This window comes from Bos javanicus, chromosome 17, assembly GCF_032452875.1.
Source record: "Bos javanicus breed banteng chromosome 17, ARS-OSU_banteng_1.0, whole genome shotgun sequence".
Lineage (NCBI taxonomy): Eukaryota > Metazoa > Chordata > Mammalia > Artiodactyla > Bovidae > Bos > Bos javanicus.
In genome coordinates, this window is record NC_083884.1 from 17,614,162 (window position 1) to 17,633,469 (window position 19,308).

Sequence of the window (19,308 nt, forward strand, 5' to 3'; positions counted from 1 at the left end):
TGAACTGACTGGGCCAATGAGCATTTTAATGGTTGCTGTTGTATGTGCTGCTTCTGCCTTCCCAGCTGGGTCCTCAAAGACAGCGGAGATCGGTTATATTTCCAGTGGCCAGCCTCATCTCCATGGCGGCTCGGTGTCTGTTTCGTGATGACAAAGATGAACACCGTGCCTCCAGGAATGGGACCGTATTCATTCCTTCACCTCTTCTAGGCACTCATAACCGTGATGACTATTTCCTAAGATTCAAAACATAACCATGACCAGCGCTTTTTCACCCGCTGCTCAGTCTCCTTTGTAATGGAAGATGGAAGATTTGTGATCTACTGCCCCTTTCATGCTGTAAAATTAAACTTTTTTTTTTTAATCCTGAATAAATTACATAGAGAAGATACTCCGCAGTTCATGTAGAGTGTCATCTTCCTTGAACTATATGTTACCTGAATTTACCCAGCAACCCTGGGAGATGGGCAGGGAACATAAATGATCCCTGACTTAGTGGCAGTTAGCTGTAGCTCAGAGAGAACAAGTGACTTGTCTGAAGTCACACAGCTCATGAGTGGGAAAGTGGGAACTTGAATCCACCACCTCCAATTACTTTGCACAACACTGGGTGGGCCCTGCCATGTTAGAAACATCCCCATTCCCATCAAGGAGATAGACCCATGCCATCTAAACATTTCCCTTGTATTGCTGGCACTCTCACAAATTTAAAAGAGCTTAGTTTTCTTTTTTTTTTTTCCTAGGTGGTTTCCCTGATGAACTTTTTGGAAATTATTTGAAATAGGTATATTGGTAATTTCTTAATCATTTGGCTTGCTTACTATGAAAGCGTTCAGTGATTGTGGTCATTTATTCACTGGGCCTTCTGGGGAGGCACTGGTTACATGGAGGCTCTGACTCACATTTACTCAGTGTCCATTCAGAGAAACACAGACTAAGGATCCCAAAACATTTACAAGGAGGGGATTTTTCTGTCCTAATAAAAATTTTCCAAGAACAAGCCCAAAGAGAAGTAAAGATCAGGCACATGTCACATGAGTTACCTCCCAATGTACATAGTGAACATAGCTAGATGTACTATTTTCCTATAAAAAAGAAAACATATGTCCATAGCATTTAAATAAAATAAAGCATGTTTAGTGTAACTTTGTAGGCAAATTCTTGGAAAACTCCATACTATCAGTTCAGTTGCATGATGTCAGTATGTATCAAAATTAAATGTATAGAAATTTTGTAATGTGGTATTAATCTGAAATGTTTATTGCTGGGAGCCATCGAGAGACATTCCACTCGTGACAAAGGTCATGAGGAAGGAGGCTCGGCATACGCAAAGGCGGGATCGAGCCTCAGGAGTCCCACTGGATATTCTCGAGCATCTACCCCCCAAAAAAACAGAGTCTGCCTACTTTATTGCTTTGTGCTCTCACCTCTGACTTTACTGGGGGCTGTCCCCCACCACCATCTCGCTCTCTCTGTCAAAGAGTTAACTTACAGCTCCAATTAATAAAGTTCCTGGGCATTTAGGAGAGTTTAAATCCAAACCCCTCAGATGGCTCTCTAACTCTCCTAACAAGTTTACCCGGACTCCTACAGCTATGCATACGATTGTTTACAGTCTCCCAGCCTCGAGAGGCACTGGAAGCTTAAGATATTCAAATAGCTTAGAGCCTCTCAGAGAGTTAGAAACTGTCAGAATAAAACTAGTAAAAGATTTCATTGATGAGCCAATGCTTGTTGCCAAGTTTTCACATCCCCTGTATTGTATTCTTGAATGTGTATTAATTAATATAGTTGGTATGTAGAAAAAATAAGTAGTGGCCTTGGTGTTAGTAACTTTAGACCCTTAAGGTAATAAATTCTTTCCTTTGTTGTAAACCCATTACACATCCGCCCTATAGGAATGCAATTTTATCTTCGGAAGATGGCGCCAAACCTTAAAATAATTACTCTTAGAGAAAATAAGTCTTTGTTGATAAGTCTTTGTCAAGGGTCATAAAATGTTAATAGGCCTTCTGGCCAGAAGATGATGTAAATCACCTAAACCATTTGTATACGATAAATTTGCAGGAAAAAACCCTGGTTTTTGATAAGGATCAAAGACTGCTGACTTTACATCCCCTATTATCCACTATGTGTAACTTAGGGTATATAAGCCCCTGTTGAAAATAAAGCTACGGGCCTTGCTCACCAAAGCTTGGTCTCCCCATGTCATTCTTCCCCTTAACTTCCAGCTGAGTCTCCATCTGGAGCGCAGATATCCTCTGCGACCATTTATTTGCCTGGGCTTCTAAGACCCACTCGAGAAGGTGTCTAAGATGGGGCACCTTCCGCTATTTGAGAGGGCGCCTGCGGCCTCCGTGGTCAGAGCTAACCTGGTGTCATGGGTTATATTGATTTTCCGCATAAACCAAGCTACTCAGCTTCTTTTCTCCACTGAATTTTCCTACTGAGCTATCCTCCTTCTATTACTCTTTGTATCTTTGATAAATAAATAAATAGATCACCGAAGCCGTCTCTCCTTCATATACCCTGGATCAGCCGGGGCTGGACCTCGGCAGTTTATTGTGCTTTGTTTAGTCTAATCGAGAGTTTTCACCTATTTTCACATCAAGGCACACTTAGGAAATGGTTCCCTGATGGCTCAGATGGTAAAGAATCCACCTGCAGTGTGGGAGATCTGGTTTTGATCCCTGGGTTGGGAAGATCCCCTGGAATGGGGAACAGCTACTTACTCCAGTATTCTGGCCTAGAGAATTCCATGGACAGAGGAGCCTGGCAGGGTACAGTCCATGGAATTGCAAAGGGCCAGACATCACTGAGGAGAAGGCAATGGCACCCCACTCCAGTAGTCTTGCCTGGAAAATCCCACGGACGGAGGAGCCTGGTGGGCTGCAGTCCATGGGGTCGTGAAGAGTCAGACATGAATGAGCGACTTCACTTTCACTTTTCACTTTCATGCATTGGAGAAGGCAATGGCAACCCACTCCAGTGTTCTTGCCTGGAGAATCTCAGGGACAGAGGAGCCTGGTGGGCTGCCGTCTATGGGGTCACACAGAGTCGGACACGACTAAATTGACTTAGCAGCAGACACCACTGAGCGACTTTCACTTTTCCCTTTCTTTCAGTATATGCAGCACACACGGGGTCAGGCCCCACTCAGCTGCCCCCAGGGCTGAGGAGCCTGTGTGCTGTCCAGCGTGTGTCACTGTTCCTGGGCACCACCTGGGAAGCCTTGTCATGACAGGGGATTGAGGGCTGGGCACCGGCTCATCGTGAACCCCACTTTACTATCTCAGAGAATGCACTAGCTGCACCCATTGGAAAACTGGAGTGCATGAAGCACAGGCCTCCGCCATTCACAGAATCTTCATGCTTTGACCATGCCGTGACCATGGTTTGACCATGCTTTGATCCATGCCGTGGAAAGGACCTGTTTTCCTGATCTGCGTTCTAGATTTCAGAGGCCCTGGCCCTCAGCCAGCAAAGGAGAAGTTCTGAAGCTGGAAGCGCTGTGCTGGGATGCCTCACTCTGTCTGCTTCTCAGTGGGGCCTTGGACTCACTCAGCACCTTGGGTCCAGTATCTTTCTTGCTATTTCTGGTTGTAGCTGACACACTGCTGGGAAATTAGTCTGCAAGTTGTAAATGAGATATTGTCACAATAGGGAAAGGGGAGTCGTGTCGTAAAGCATAAAGGCTGGTGAATTAGCCATCAAGGAAGAGTCATTAGCATTCTAGAATCATCTATGTACTAGCTCTGGAACAGGAAGCCTGTGCAGTTTGAAGACGCATCTTCCATATTGTTAATTTCCAACTCGAAATTTTTTAAAACTTGGACTTTCCTCTTTCCCTCTGTTTCTCCCTCTTGTCTCTCTCAATACAAGTGACAGAAAATTAGGGCCAAAATCTTCTGTCTGTATCTTCTGATTTCAGGGAACATATGCTGATTCTTTCCAGTCAGGATGTTTAGGGTTGAATAAACAAATCTAAGGAAGAGAGTGTGGAACGTCTTTAAGTGTTTTCAAAAAGCGTATTGGTTGAGAAACACTGGCATAAAAGGAGTTCCTGCCTGTGATTATCTTTTTTCAAAGTTTTGAAATGCTGATTTTCATGTAATCTTATTCTTTTATCGCATATTGTGTTTCATTAAATCCAACAATAGAAATCCGAATATAAAGATTTTTTTTAAAAAAAAGCCACACCTGCAGGACAAGAAGCAAGAGTTAGAACCATACATGGAACAACAGACTGGTTCAGAATCAGGAGAGGAGTATGTCAAGGCTGTAAGTTATCACCTTGCTTATTTAACTTATATGTAGAGTAGCACATTATGCAAAATGCTGGATTGGATGAATCACAAGCTGGAATCAAGACTGCCAGAAGACATAGCAACTCTAAACTCATTTTGAATTGGCATGCTTTAAATGAGCATGGTACAGTTAATGTGTATGCATATATCTGTGTGCATATGACACGTATGTATATACATCTGTGTGTGCGTGTATCACTTTTGCTTGGAGATTAAAAAGCTGGGTACAGAAGATGTAATTCTGGGTGAAGGAAACAAAGCCTGACTTTCACTACTTTTATTTTCCCCATTCATTAATAAGATAATAATATAAAAAACAATTCCCCCTACTTTTCATATTTCTTCAGTCTCTGCTTGAAGATACAGTGAGTCAGTGACATTGATAAAATTACATAGTTGGTTTGCATCCTTCTCTATGTCTATTATGTCTGGTTGATAGCATGAAAAAAGAACAGTATCTTGGAAATGACTTTGAAATCACTTTGCAAAGAAGCCCCCCAACCTCCAGTCCATTGTTTTTCTTATTGCCAGAGATCCTTTTTTTCTTTTTTTTGCCATCCATTATTGATATTTTTCAGAGAAATTTATAAGGACTTTTGAGGCCATCCTTGAACTATTTCTTAAGAAATCTTAATTGGGTTTAATATATTCCATAAGGGACTCACCTACATTTGCAGGTCATTTACATATATTGGAAAATACATCAGGTCATAATACGCAGTCTGATGAAATAAGGGCATTACTTGCCACTGCACAACACCAGCTTTGCAAAGTCAAATCATCTTTGGCAGGTTTCTTGCTCTGACTTCTCCCACTTGTTGGTGGGAGATGTTCTGGTGCCATGATGTTCTGTTTATTTTCTGGTCCTCCCAGCTCGGTTTTCTCTTTAAAGCTTTATCTGGACCTCAAGTGAAGATTACTTTCACTTGATCCGTTACAAGCTGAAGTGTCTCTGTGAAATAGCCCTTAGTCTTGTCCAGGTGACTTGAGGCTAAGCTAGAACCAAGATTCTTCTGAAGAGGGCTTGTGGGTGGAGTTGGATGCTCTCAAAGTGAAAAAGTCGAGTCCAGTGATGGAGCCAGGCTGCTACTGTACCTCTCCCCTGTAAATAGCCTGACTGTTTTAATTACAGTTCTGCAGCCACTATTTTTATCTGTTCTGGAATATTTGGATGCACAGCTGGAAAGCATATTATTAAACTGCTGTTAATGCCTTGGCATTTTCTTATATAACACTTGCCTTGCTGTCGTACAGAAGAGAACATTTATTCAAAGTCCGTCTTAGATAGAGCCAGATGGAGTTAGGTTTTAGTTGGACACTTCTGGTTACAAGGACCAGAGACTCAGGCCACCTCAGGTACCTGGATTCCTTGCCAGGATACATATGACCTGGACCCAGGCCTGGAGACTCAACAGGAGGCCTGTGACAGTAAGAAGTGGCTCCCCGCCTTCCCCTCAGCTCCCTATCTTGGGTCCTGCTCATCTGCCCTCTACATTTCTGCTCTTTTCTCTTGAGGATACCTGGCTTCCTCAGCCTCTGCTTTGTATCTTTTCTTTAGTTCAGTGTTTTTGCCTCTGTGACATCTGGCTTGTTTGCTGCCTTCCCTCGTCATGGAATTCTTTCAGCTTCCATCTGTAACTGCTTGGCTTTGCTCATAATCTGTCTCAGCTCAGATTCCCTTAAGATGAAGGGATGGACTGGCCAGGCTCATCTTATACTTAGGTCACACTCAAGCCCTGTGTTTTTGCCCTGGTCATCATCTCTGGTGAAAGGCAACCTAATTTTGTATAGTGTGACATTCCTCCTGTTCACCTCCATGCATGGCATGAATCCTAAGGAGAACCAGTTCTTAGGGTGACCAGTGCCCATGACAAAATAACAGGAGCTGATTGGTTACAGTCACATCTTTTGTGAAGTCTTAAGGCAGGATTTTCATCATGATATTTTGTATTCCTTTATTAATTCTTTTATTATAGCTTTATTATAATATATGCACATTGTCAATAATTATGAGTACAAAGTTTTACAAAGTATAGTTCCAACAGCATAATTATTACTTTGAAAAATACAGTTCCAGTAGTCAAAAAAGAGTTTCCTCATTCCTTCCCTGTGGAGCATCTCTTCATACTGCTGTCATTCTCCAAAGAGAACCATTTTAGACAGTTTAATCCTTCCAGCCATTTCTTGTGTAGGTATAAATGCATATTGCCTGATCGTTCGCCTCGCTCATGAGTAGCTAAAGGTAACACTGTGGGTACTTAAAATATAATGAATACTCAGTGATGAAAGTAGCGAAACTAATTTCATTCATTTAACTTTTATGGTTTTAAATTTAGGTCTATAATCTTCTGATTTAAGATAAGCTAGTTAAGGAAATGGCAACCCACTCCAGTGTTCTTGCCTGGAGAATCCCAGGGACGGGGAGGCCTGGTGGGCTGCTGTCTATGGGGTTGCACAGAGTCGGACACGACTGAAGTGACTTAGCAGTTGTGAAACAGCTAGTCACTACAACTGAGTTAAGCCCCATATGTATGAATATGTATCAGTTTGTTGTATTCTGTGCATTATATACTAAAGGGAAAAAAATGAAGTTAAAAAAAAAATGTCTATAAGGACAGACCCCTGTCCATTGGAGTGTATTTTGAGAATGCCGTTCATTCCAGTATTGACCCCTAGCTGGCATATTGCATCCTAGCAACAAGATTACTAACCTGTGGTTGTGAAGGAACAGCCTTAATGTAAACACAGTAGTCATCTGTTTACTTGATGCCTTGATCTCTCTTTGAGTAAAGAAAGCCCAAAATAGAAGGCTGGAAGTAATTGAGAAAACAACCAAAAAAATGTTTCTATCATAAAAATATTGAATGTACATTTCAGAAACTTTTAGAAACTTTTAAACAACACAAAAGGAAGTAAAATTGTTTTATCCACCAATATGTTCATTTTTGTAATCTTTAAAAATGTTATAATTCATAGCATAGGTAATATTGTACTTGTAACTTGACAGTTACATACAGAACATATAGGACAAAATAGAGCTTTGTGGGTATTTTTTCACATAGCATACTAAATATGTTTTGCCATCTCATTAAATAATTATTTGAGGATATGACTTTAATGTCTACATATTGTATAGGTGTTCTGGAATATATATAGACATTCTAGATCACTGACTATGAATGTAATTTTAAATCCATAACTGTTTCTATTGTTGTTTAGTCATTAAGGCGTGTCCAATTCTTTTGTGACCCCATGGAATGTAGACTGCCAGGCCCCTCTGTCCATGGAAGTCTTGGGGCAAGAATACTGGAGCAGGTTGCCATTTCCTTCTCCAAGGGGTCGTCCCGTCCCAGGGATCAAACCTGTGTCTGCTGCATTGGCAGGCAGATTCTTTACTGAACAGCCACCAGGGACGTGATATTATTTCACTGTGGAGAAGAGGTTAGCTGTATTAGGAGGAAGGTAGGCAGTTGTTTTGGGACAGTGAGTGGCTTCTGCAAAGTCCGCCCACCCGACAGAAGGGGTCCTAGGACCATGACACTCAGGTTTCCTCGAGGTGGTGGGTGCGGTTTGTCTCTTAGAAGCAGTGGGCTTCTCACTAGTAAACTGCTCCACCCAGCACCAAAAGGACTCCTGCATCCTTGCTCTCATGCCTGACCTTGGCTGACCTTGAGTCATCAGTTTCAGGTATTTAGAGCTACTTCTGTAGACAAGATGAGAATCAGTACACCTTCCCATCATATAAATATCATGAATATGCATCTATCTTCCTCTTCCTGGGTTGAGAGCTTATCTGAGGAATTGGATCACCCAGGTGCCTCGGGTGCTTCTGAATAAATCCAGTCCATTGTCCTCAGTGGTCTAGATCAGAGTAGACCTGAATCCCTGATTAAAGTCTGAGAACAACAAGCCTGTCTGTGGAGATGACATCACCCCTGCACTGCCAGGGTCAGGACCGCTCCCTGGATGTGTGGTCCATGCTGGTGCACAGGGACCCACTCTTAGAAGAGCCCAAGGCTTGGTTTACTATTCTACTGTGGCTGTCTAGGAATTCCTAAGAATTTTTGACATAGAGTACCTGCATTTCGTTTTGCACAGGGCCCCACAAATTGTGTTATTGGTCTCAACGATCGTGTGAAGTACAGTATTAAAGAGATAGTTTAACAGTTCCTTCTCAGACACCACCTCCGATGAGAAGGAAAAATCAATTCCACCTGCACTCCCTTTTCTGCAGGAGAAGAAGGTGCATGTGACTTTAAGAGACTGGCCTGCAGGGTGAAGTGGAACAACTCCTGTAAGACTTGGCCTTCCAGGGTGCTTGGGAGGCTTGAGCAGCTCAGAACTAATTGGCTACTTGACAGAGGCTCTGCGGGCGAAATGCTCTTCCGATTTCGGATTTCTGCCCTGTTTGTTCAATTGTAAACCAGCCTGTGTTTTATCTTTTGTGGCAAATATGAACATATATTTTGAGCCCTAACTTTTCTGGGCACAAAGACCCTGCCTGCGATCCAGAATTAGTTTGAAACACTGCAGAAAGGGTGCCCCGCCTCTCTGAGCCTCATCATTCAATCCCCTCGAGCCTGCTCCCCTCTTGGTAAGAAATGAGTCAAGGGTCTCTTCAGAGATCACCAAATCAGCTAGTTCAGATTCTTCACACTTGTACTTATTTTTTAAAATTGAAGTAGAATTGACATACACAATGTTAGTTTCAGGCTGGTTCTCCTCACTTTTAAACCCAGGCCCCTTAAGACAAATGTAGGACACAAACCTCATGCCTTTCCTTATTCATGTACTGGGGCTTCCCAGGTGGTCCTAGTGGTAAAGAACCCGCCTGCCAGTGCAGGAGAGGTAAGAGACGTAGGTTTGATCCTTGAGTCGGGAAGATCCCCTGGAGGAAGGACATGGAAACCCACTCTAGTATTCTTGCCTGGAGAATCCCATGGACAGAGGAGGTTGGCCGGCTACAGTCTGTCTGGCTACACAGATTCAGACATGACTGAAGCAACTTAGCACATAGCACATTCTTGCTTTCAAGTGAGAAATGATTTTGTGCAATTTTATTTTAGTTTGCAGTGGCAGAGCGATAATTTTTTTCATTTCCCAAATAAAAAGTTATAGAATTAAATGTACTCTTGATACGTGATTCTAGTAAACAGTTCCTCAGCCTCCCCTTCAGCAGTGCAGTGCTATTTAAAGTGCCTGTTTTGCAACCTTTTTGTTTCAGCTGCCTTGAGCTAAAGAATAGAAATTGAGATTAAGCATTTAGAAAGCTAGAGCCATTTGTCTGTTATATTATGAAAAAATCGGAGGTTTTTATTTTCTTTGTCTCTTTTTATATTCTGTAGCTATATTTTAGTTTTTCGTGGGCTCTGTACTTTACAAAAGTCTCAGTCTGCAACATACTGGATACCAGAAACAAACTGATTCTTACCAGGAATAAAGTACTGTCCTAACTGACAGAATCAGCAATGTATTTCCTCCATTAGCAGAATTCTCATTAATTGATCTTTCCACAAATGGTCACAAGGTCGTGTGTGTGTGTGTGTGTGTGTGTGCGTGTGTGTGTGTGGATGGGCTCCCTTCCCTCTAGTAACTTGTCCTGCTGCTGTGCTCAGTCGTGTCTGACTGTTTACGACCGTATGGACTGTAGTTTGCCAGGCTCTGTGTCTATGGAATTTTCCAGGAAGAACACTGAAGTGGGTTGCTATTTCTTCTTGTGGTGGATCTTCCCAACCCAGGGATTCAGCCTGCAGTTTCTGTGTCTCCTGTGTTGGCAGGCAGATTCTTTAACTCCTGAGTCACCTGGGAAGCCCCTGACTTGCTGGTTTCACTGCAGTTGTGATATACACCTGGCTGGACTTGTGTCCTGAAAGGCAGCAGTGTAGGTGAGATGGGAGAGTCATAAGTGGCCTGTTTCTACCAGTAATCATGGCTTGAACCATGTTGAGAAACCGTTTTCTACCTAAATATGCTAGAGGAGTTGGAAAATAAGCAACATTTATGAAAACAGAACACTCCTAGACTGTTCTGAGCTGAAAGTAGAATCCCAGCTTTGGACTGGCCTCTGCCTTTGAGCCAGCGGTACTTATGTCTGAGAAAGGCTGTTAGAGTCTTTGAGGTTATTGACACTGAGAAACACATTGTCTCCATCTCCAGCCGCAGCCACATCACCCCGCTAAACCTCCAGGACCCTTACCTCTTTCGTCAGAGACAGCCATCGCCTGGATTTCTCTCTCACACCCACTGTGACTGGCCTGCCATAGTCCGGGTGGGCCATCACACTGGGGGCATTATAAGCTGAGGTGCAGGTATAGGTAGGGAGCCAACTCTCACCTGGCAATTCCAGCCTTTCCCTTCGAGGCTGTCTACACATGCCAGTTCCTTCATCTCTCTTCTGGTCTCCTGGCCTGTATGGTAGTGCAAACAGAGTGTTTACCAGCCTATGTGGCGGATGCAACAGTTGAAATTGACTAAATCCTTGAGTTTTCTTATGTTTTTTTGGCAACAACTGCTAATCTCTGGACTACTTGCCAAAAGTAGGAGAATGGAAAGACAATGCTTTCCCTAAATAGTAATAGCTCTAGTCTCGATCCACCTTCATTCCAGATCATTGTCAATATTCATTAAAAAGTGACAGATTACTTCCAGAGATTAGAGAAGTTAATTTCCCATGATGAATTTCAGTTTCAGATCTGAGTTCGGACTCTATCACCCCCCTCACTCTCTGAGATGGGATTTTCTAGCCTTTTTCTCAAGTCTTGGTCCCCTTTTCTTGTCTGATTCATAGGCAAATTTAATTATTTATAGCCAGTTTACTAGAACTTGTTATATTGGGGCCTGTGGGACAGAGATGAATAAACTCTGGAAATAATTCTTGGTTTCTCCCAGTGTCCATCAGGTTGAAAACTTTGTGGCCCATTTTGTAAATATTCAGCATGATGTGGGGGACATTATTCCAGGCTTTGGGAATTCCAGGATAAATAAGGCCAGGCCTACCTCAAGGAACTGACAGCCCAGAGAGAAGAAACCACTTTTTTCCCTGGTAGGAAGCAGTGTAACAGTTGCCTTAGTAATGTGAAGTGCAAAGTGGTCAGCAGATCACAGACAAGGGAATAGTTCATTGTTAGGAGATTTGGGAGTGTTGAGAGGATGGGGAGAGTGTGTGAAAAGAGTAAAACAAATGCTTTAGGTGACTTGACCTGGCTATTGAGGGAAATAGACATTTTCCAGAAAGAAAAAAAAAGCATTCCAATCAAGTAAAACAACTCGGGCAAAGCCTCAAAGGCTTTAGAAACAAACAAGCAAACGAGATTTATTCAGAGACGTGTAAAAATTATGATGTGGCTGGTGTTGATATATGTATCTATCAGCAACTGCTTCTAGATATTGTTTAAAAACGTGTGTGTGTGTGTGTGTGTGTGTGTGTGTGTGCAAGTCTCTGAGTTGTGACCAGGCTCCTCCATCCATGAGATTCCCCAGGCAAGAATACTGGAGTAGGTAGCCATTTCCTTCTCCAGGGTATCTTCCCGACCCAGGGATGGAACTGGGGTATCCTGCATTGCAGGCAGATTCTTTACCATCTGAGCCACCAGGGAAGCCCTGTTATCGGTTAAGAGCTTTCTGCCTATTATCACAGTCCACCTAAGTGCTAAGACATACATGCTAGGTACCAGTAACATAGAGGCAGCAGCAGGAGGACAGATGGGAGCCTGTGACCTGTAGAAACCTTACATGGGAAGGAAAAAGAGGGCCTTGCAAATACTGATCTCAAGGTCTTGCATTTATATAGAACAAATACAGAGATGTAAATCCAAATGTAACAGAAAAGTAAATCCAAGTATATTGCCTCTCTGGCTTTAAAAATATCTGGGTGTATTTGCTGAAGTGAATTGAAATCCAGTGTATATATGAGTGGAAGACTCTAAATAGTAAACTCTGAATTTCTGACCTAGAAATTTCAGCAAATGTCAGCACAGTAGGAAAGGTAAGTAACTCAGAATAGGGAACTGGAATGACCAATAAACAGGGAAGAAACTTATTAATCATCAGGAAATGCAAATTTCAAGAACAGATACTGTTTCTCACCCTTGAGATGGGTGAAAAATTTTTTTTAATTTCATAATACTAAGTGTTGGAGATATTAAGGATACACAGATATTCTCTTCCTTCCGTGGTATAATGTAAATTTCCGAGTGTGAGTGTAAATTGACACAATCACTTTGGAAAGCAATTTTGTAATAACTAATAAGGTATCAACACACACGTAGCCTATGACCCAACAATTTCATTTTAAAGAAAGTGCTTACATACTTAAGGATCATGTACAGAGAATGACTGCAGTGCCCATCACAGCAAAAGAAAAAATATAGAGATAAACCCAAATGTTCTTTATTAGGAAAATGGGTAAGTTACAGTATATTTAAAAAGCAGACTATTATCAGATCAGATCAGATCAGTCGCTCAGTCGTGTCCAAATCTTTGCGACCCCATGAATCGCAGCACGCCAGGCCTCCCTGTCCATCACCAACTCTCGGAGTTCATTCAGACTCATGTCCATCGAGTCAGTGATGCCATCCAGCCATCTCATCCTCTGTCGTCCCCTTTTCCTCCTGCCCCCAATCCCTCCCAACATTCGAGTCTTTTCCAATGAGTCAACTCTTCGCATGAGGTAGCCAAAGTACTGGAGTTTCAGCTTTAGCATCATTCCTTCCAAAGAAATCCCAGAGCTGACCTCCTTCAGAATGGACTGGTTGGATCTCCTTGCAGTCCAAGGGACTCTCAAGAGTCTTCTCCAACACCACAGTTCAAAAGCATCAATTCTTGGGCACTCAGCCTTCTTCACAGTCCAACTCTCACATCCATACATGACCACAGGAAAAACCATAGCCTTGACTAGACGAACCTTTGTTGGCAAAGTAATGTCTCTGCTTTTGAATATGCTATCTAGGATGGTCATAACTTTTCTTCCAAGGAGTAAGCGTCTTTTAATTTCATGGCTGCAATCACCATCTGCAGTGATTTTGGAGCCCAGAAAAATAAAGTCTGACACTGTTTCCACTGTTTCCCCATCTATTTCCCATGAAGTGATGGGACCGGATGCCATGATCTTCGTTTTCTGAATGTTGAGCTTTAAGCCAACTTTTTCACTCTCCACTTTCACTTGCATCAAGAGGCTTTTGAGTTCCTCTTCACTTTCTGCCATAAGGGTGGTGTCATCTGCATATCTGAGGTTATTGATATTTCTCCCGGCAATCTTGATTCCAGCTTGTGTTTCTTCCAGTCCAGCGTTTCTCATGATGTACTCTGCATATAAGTTAAATAAGCCAGGTGACAATATACAGCCTTGATGAACTCCTTTTCCTATTTGGAACCAGTCTGTTGTTCCATGTCCAGTTCTAACTGTTGCTTCCTGACCTGCATACAGATTTCTCAAGAGGCAGATCAGGTGGTCTGGTATTCCCCCATCTCTTTCAGAATTTTCCACAGTATATTGTGATCCACACAGTCAAAGGCTTTGGCATAGTCAATAAAGCAGAAATAGATGTTTTTCTGGAACTCTCTTGCTTTTTCCATGATCCAGCGGATGTTGGCAATTTGATCTCTGGTTCCTCTGCCTTTTCTAAAACCAGCTTGACCATCAGGAAGTTCACGGTTCACATATTGCTGAAGCCTGGCTTGGAGAATTTTGAGCATTACTTTACTAGCGTGTGAGATGAGTGCAATTGTGTGGTAGTTTGAGCATTCTTTGGCATTGCCTTTCTTTGGGATTGGAATGAAAACTGACCTTTTCCAGTCCTGTGGCCACTGCTGAGTTTCCCAAATTTGCTGGCATATTGAGTGCAGCACTTTCACAGCATCATCTTTCAGACTATTATACAATATTCAAAATGAATAAATCAGATTTATAAGAATAACCTGGGTAATTTTTACAAACATATCATTGGGTAAAAAAAAGATTGGAGAAAAATATCAACTCTGTCATTAATGTAAAATTTTAAATGTACATCAGTGCTAAATTATTGATAGATTCATGTGTGTACGTGGGGGCCAATAAAAGTATAAGGACGTGGATGGGAAGAGTAAAAATACTGGAGGGGTTCGGGTGCCCCCTCGGCGGTTGGAAGGGAAGTACTGGAGGGTGGTGAATGGGGAGGAAAATAGGATTGAAGGGAACACAAAGAGGGGAGCTTTGCTGGGTGTGTGATGTTTTCTTAAAAAAAAAAAAACGGGACTTCCCTAAAGGTCAGGTGTTAGGACTTCATCTTCCAATGCAAGGGCTTTGACTCCTGGTGGGGGAGCTGAGATCCCACATGCCTCCAGGCAAAAACAAACAAATAAACCAGCAAAGCATAAAGCAGGCAATATTGTAAAAAAACTCAATAAACACTTTAAGAAAGGTCGGCATCAAAAACATCTTAAGCAGATAAGACCGGTTGTTAACATCGGAGTGATGGGATATGTATTTTGTAATTTTCAGGGTTTTTCTGTCGTTTTGAAATATTTCATGAAACAACGGTGCTCAGTACATACCGGGTACTCTTTTGAGTGGATACTGTTCGTAGTTTTGACTGTGCTGAGTGGGCTGCGGGATCTTAGTTTCCCGACCAGGGATTGAAGCCGGGGCAACCACAGTGAAAGCACTGAGTCCTAGCCACTGGACCGCCAGGGAACTCCCTAGCAGGTGCTATTGTAGCTTCCGTATCAGCAGACAGCCCATTCCCCAGACTGCTCCAGCAGGGTGTTTGTAGGGCTCTATCTTTGACAGGCCAGAAGGCTGAGGGAATGAATAGAGGGAGGCCGAGAGAGCTGTAGGACCTTGTCCACTTTGATATTAAATTATCCCGGGTCATCAGTAGATGGATTGATTGTTGCCACGGGCACATCTGTGGGTGTTGCACCCTCCCCTGACACATCCCTTCCTCTGAGGGTGAGGGGCTGCCCAGGAGTGGAAATGCCTCTTGTCTGCATTGCATAATGCACACAGCGGGGGGAGGCCTAAAGTTTTGCAGCGTGTTTTCTGAATCTCCTTGAAAACAGCACTTTAATGTTATAAGGTGCCCCCAAGCTAATGTAATAGGTAGATGCAGAGAAGAGTTATTTTGAGGGCCATAATTTGACTTAGTTATCTCAGGCGATCAAAGATTGTTTAACACCAGAAATAGCTGAGTAGAACAGCTGCTAAAACAGTGCTTTGTGTGGGAAATGATGAAAGGTTCAGTATTTTGACAGCCATTTCAGAGGGATGAGTAATAAGACTTCTAAGAAAATCCTGATTACTGCTTTTGCGGGGGAATACTCTAGACTAGATTTCAGATTTCCCATTATCTAGCGTTCTGTGTGGACACAGAGTGCAGAAGGAGTGTTTTCTCTTTTCCAGAGTCTTGACTCCTTGTCTCAGTACAATGTACGCAGCACGGTAAATATTTATGATTTAGTCTTCTAAAAATACATAACTTGTCCTTTGATCAGACATGTGTTTAGGTCTTACAGTGCTCCAAGCAACGTTCGGGGTCTAGGGGCCCAAAGCGATCCATCAGACCTTGTTGTCATGGAGCTCCCAGCCTGGAAAGAGGAGAAGAAATGGAACAAGGCAAAATGTGCACTGATTTTAAATAAATGCAATAGGTATTACAGGAGCAGAACTCAGAGGGAGATCAGGGTTAGAAAGAGGTGGCGTGAGAGAATTAGGAGTTTGTCATTTGGGGTGGTGGGAGGTGGGCATTGATGGACAAGCACACTATCCCAAGTGGAGGGAAAATCCTGGTCTGTGTTACCAAGTGAATGGATATTTTTAAATTTTTTATTTCTTTTTTTTCTTTTTAATAATTTTATTTATTTATTTTTGGCTATGCTAGGTCTTCATTGCTTCATGCACTTTTCTCTAGTTGTGGCAAGCAAGGGCCAGTAGATATGGATGTGCCTGTTAAGTGAAAGTTAGTCAGTAAGTCGTGTCTACTCTTACTCTTGTGATCTCATGGACTGTAGCCTGCCAGGCTCTTCTGTCCATGGGATTCTCCAGGCAAAAATACTGGAGTGGGTTGCCATGCTCTCCTCCAGGGGATCTTCCTGACCCAGGGATCGAACCTGGGTCTGTTGCGTTGCAGGCAGGTTCTTTGCCATCTGAGCCACCAGGGAAAGACGATGTGCCTATTAGTGTTCATCTAAATCTTCATGGAATTGGTGGTGCCAGTTGTGAATGCACACACACGGTTGGTGAGCTGGCATCTAATCAGAAGCCCTCACTCCACTGGCATCCTCTTGAAGGCCACTGAATTTTCTTTCCCTCTGAGTGATACCAGAGGGTTTTTAATTAGAATAGTGGGTGGTATAGATGATTTGTAGTTACGGACATTTGTGGTCAAGACATGTGGATGGGATTGGACCCTTTCAGAGGTCTTCTCTCTTTGGTGTCACAGAGTATAGAAGACTAGTGAGGCATTAAGGATGAGGGAACTGAGGTTTGGAGGGGCTGGGTCTGGGAGGTGGCCCAGCCAGGACTGAAGAGCTCCAGAACCCAGACTTCCTCTGTGGACTGCTCTGCATGCCCTTGGAAGAATGTTTATCTACCGTGACGCTCTCTTAGAGGCTCGTTAAACCACAGAGGCTGGGCTTCCCTACTGGCTCAGACGTAAAGAATCCGCCTATAACTCAGGAGATGCAGGTTTGATCCCTGGGTCAAGAACATCCTGTGGTCAAGAAGGGAATGGCAACTCACTCCAGTATTCTTGCCTGGAGAATCCCATGGACAGAGGAGCCTGGTGGGCTACAGTCCGTGGAGTCGAAGACTCAGACATGACTGAGTGACTAATACACACACAAACCAGAGAGGTTCATCCTTGACTGTGAAGCCTGTGTGCCTTAGAAACAACGGATGTGTCACTTCCAGTATTTTGATTCTAGAAAAGGAAAAGTATTACCAATGCTTGCCTATTATGAGTGATGGACTTGTTTCTGGATCACATGTGTTTCTAGTTAACATAGAGCGCAATCCAGTTTAGCTGGCACTCTTTGCTTTTCCTATTAATACACCCTCCCATCTGCAGATAATTGAAGAGTAATTAGAAGTCTGCAGTAAATTCTAGTCACAGTAGAGAACAAAAATGCACACGTGTGGTATTCTATGGAAAATGACTCCTCAGAAAACTCTGCAGACCCTAAAGACTTGATTTTTGATGTATTTCATACAAGCCAGAGCAAACACATGAATTCATTTACCCTTTAGTGAAAGTGTGGGCTTCCCTGTGGCTCAAACGGTAAGGAGTCTGCCTGCAATGCGGGAAACCCAAGTTTGATCCCTGGGTTGGGAAGATTCCCCTGGAGAAGAAAATGGCAACCCACTCCAATATTCTTGCCTGGAAAATCCCATGGACAGAGGAGCCTGGCAGGCTACAGTCCACAGGGTCGCAAAGCATCGGACACAACTGAGCGACTTCGCTTTTACTTTGTTAGTGAAAGTATGTTGCTCCTGGTGTATGCAGATCAGCTAGTGATCATTGTGGTTCACAGTGAACCTAGGTGGACTCCTGGCTGTGGACAAAGACCGAAAGGACAGCTGTGGGGCTTCCCCGTGTAAACCTCCCCAAGGTTTCTTGCTTAATACCTGGAGTTCGGGAAGGCAAGGGCTATTACGGCCACTTTACTAATGAGGGGGTGAAAGCCACCAGAAACTCAATGGCCTGTCCATGTGCCCCAGACCAGGAGGGAGCTCTTCTGAACACTAGGTCACTTGACCCCAGGCTGGCAGAGCAGAAGGAAGCGATGTCAATAGCATCATGCATATTACGGTATTATTCAGGAGGGACAGAACCAAGCCTTAAGATGTTACTGGAAGACAACACATCAGGAGATACTGGCGGTGACAGTTTCATAAGAACCCGTGGTTCAGATTCAATAGAACTTCATGAGGGGTCTGTGGGTGGGGGGCAGGCACTGGGCTTGGTGCTTCCTGTATCCTAGTTATTTGCAACTGTGGCAGGACAAGGAAGGCTGGGGCCTTTTACTTTCCCCTCCCTGCCTCGACTAGGATCACTTCCACCTCCAAGTCGTTTTTAATCACCATGTGACGAATAGCAAAGGACTCTGCTATTGAGATGGGGGAAATGCTTGTTTCACAGCCCTGTTCACTCCTAAACGCAGCCCTAATATACTGCCTGGCCCTCGCCCCGACTGGATTACACATGTCTTAGGGACTCTTGGAGAAGGCAATGGCACCCCACTCCAGTACTTTTGCCTGGAAAGTCCCATGGACGGAGGAGCCTGGTAGGCTGCAGTCCATGGGGTCGCTAAGAGACGGACACGACTGAGCGACTTCACTTTCACTTTTCACTTTTATGCATTGGAGAAGGAAATGGCAACCCACTCCAGTGTTCTTGCCTGGAGAATCCCAGGGACGGGGGAGCCTGGTGGGTGGCCGTCTGTGGGGTCGCACAGAGTCGGACACGACTGAAGCGACTTAGCAGCAGCAACAGTAGCAGCAGGGACTCTTGCCTTATTCAGCTTCATGCCCACTGGGTCTGCTTTGCATCTGAAAGTGTGAAAGTGTTAGTTGCTTAGTTGTGTCTGACTCTTCACGACCGCATGGACTGTGGCCCACCAGGCTCCTTTGTTGATGGAATTCTCCAGGCAAGAATACTGGAGTAGGTTGCCATTCCCTTCTCCAGGGGATCTTCCTGACTCAAGGATCAAGCCCGGGTCTCCTGCATTGCAGACAGATTCTTTACTGTCTGAGCCATCAGGGAAGCCCTGCCTTGCATATAGTAATCATTTATTGTTTGCTGAGCTGAACTGTACCTTTTCAATACAAAAGAAAGGTGAGAAATATTATTATTATGAAAATAAGACGTGGGGCTGCCTAGCACATGGACTCAGATGTACATGACTGGTTCCTGTGGTTTTGTTAGGTTACTTAAATTAAGGATTTGTTTGTAGGATGAAGAAGGGGAGAAAATATGACACACTGTTTGTAATGACGGTAAAGCAGAGACCCCAGAATATCAGTGCT

At 43.5% G+C, this 19,308-nt stretch overlaps 1 protein-coding gene across 1 annotated transcript in view; it reads left to right on the forward strand.

Annotated features, from left to right (window-relative positions):
- The window catches only part of TBC1D9 (TBC1 domain family member 9), a 129,064-nt gene that overhangs the window by 39,434 nt on the left and 70,322 nt on the right, over nucleotides 1-19,308 (forward strand). The gene's annotated exons all lie outside the window — the stretch shown is intronic.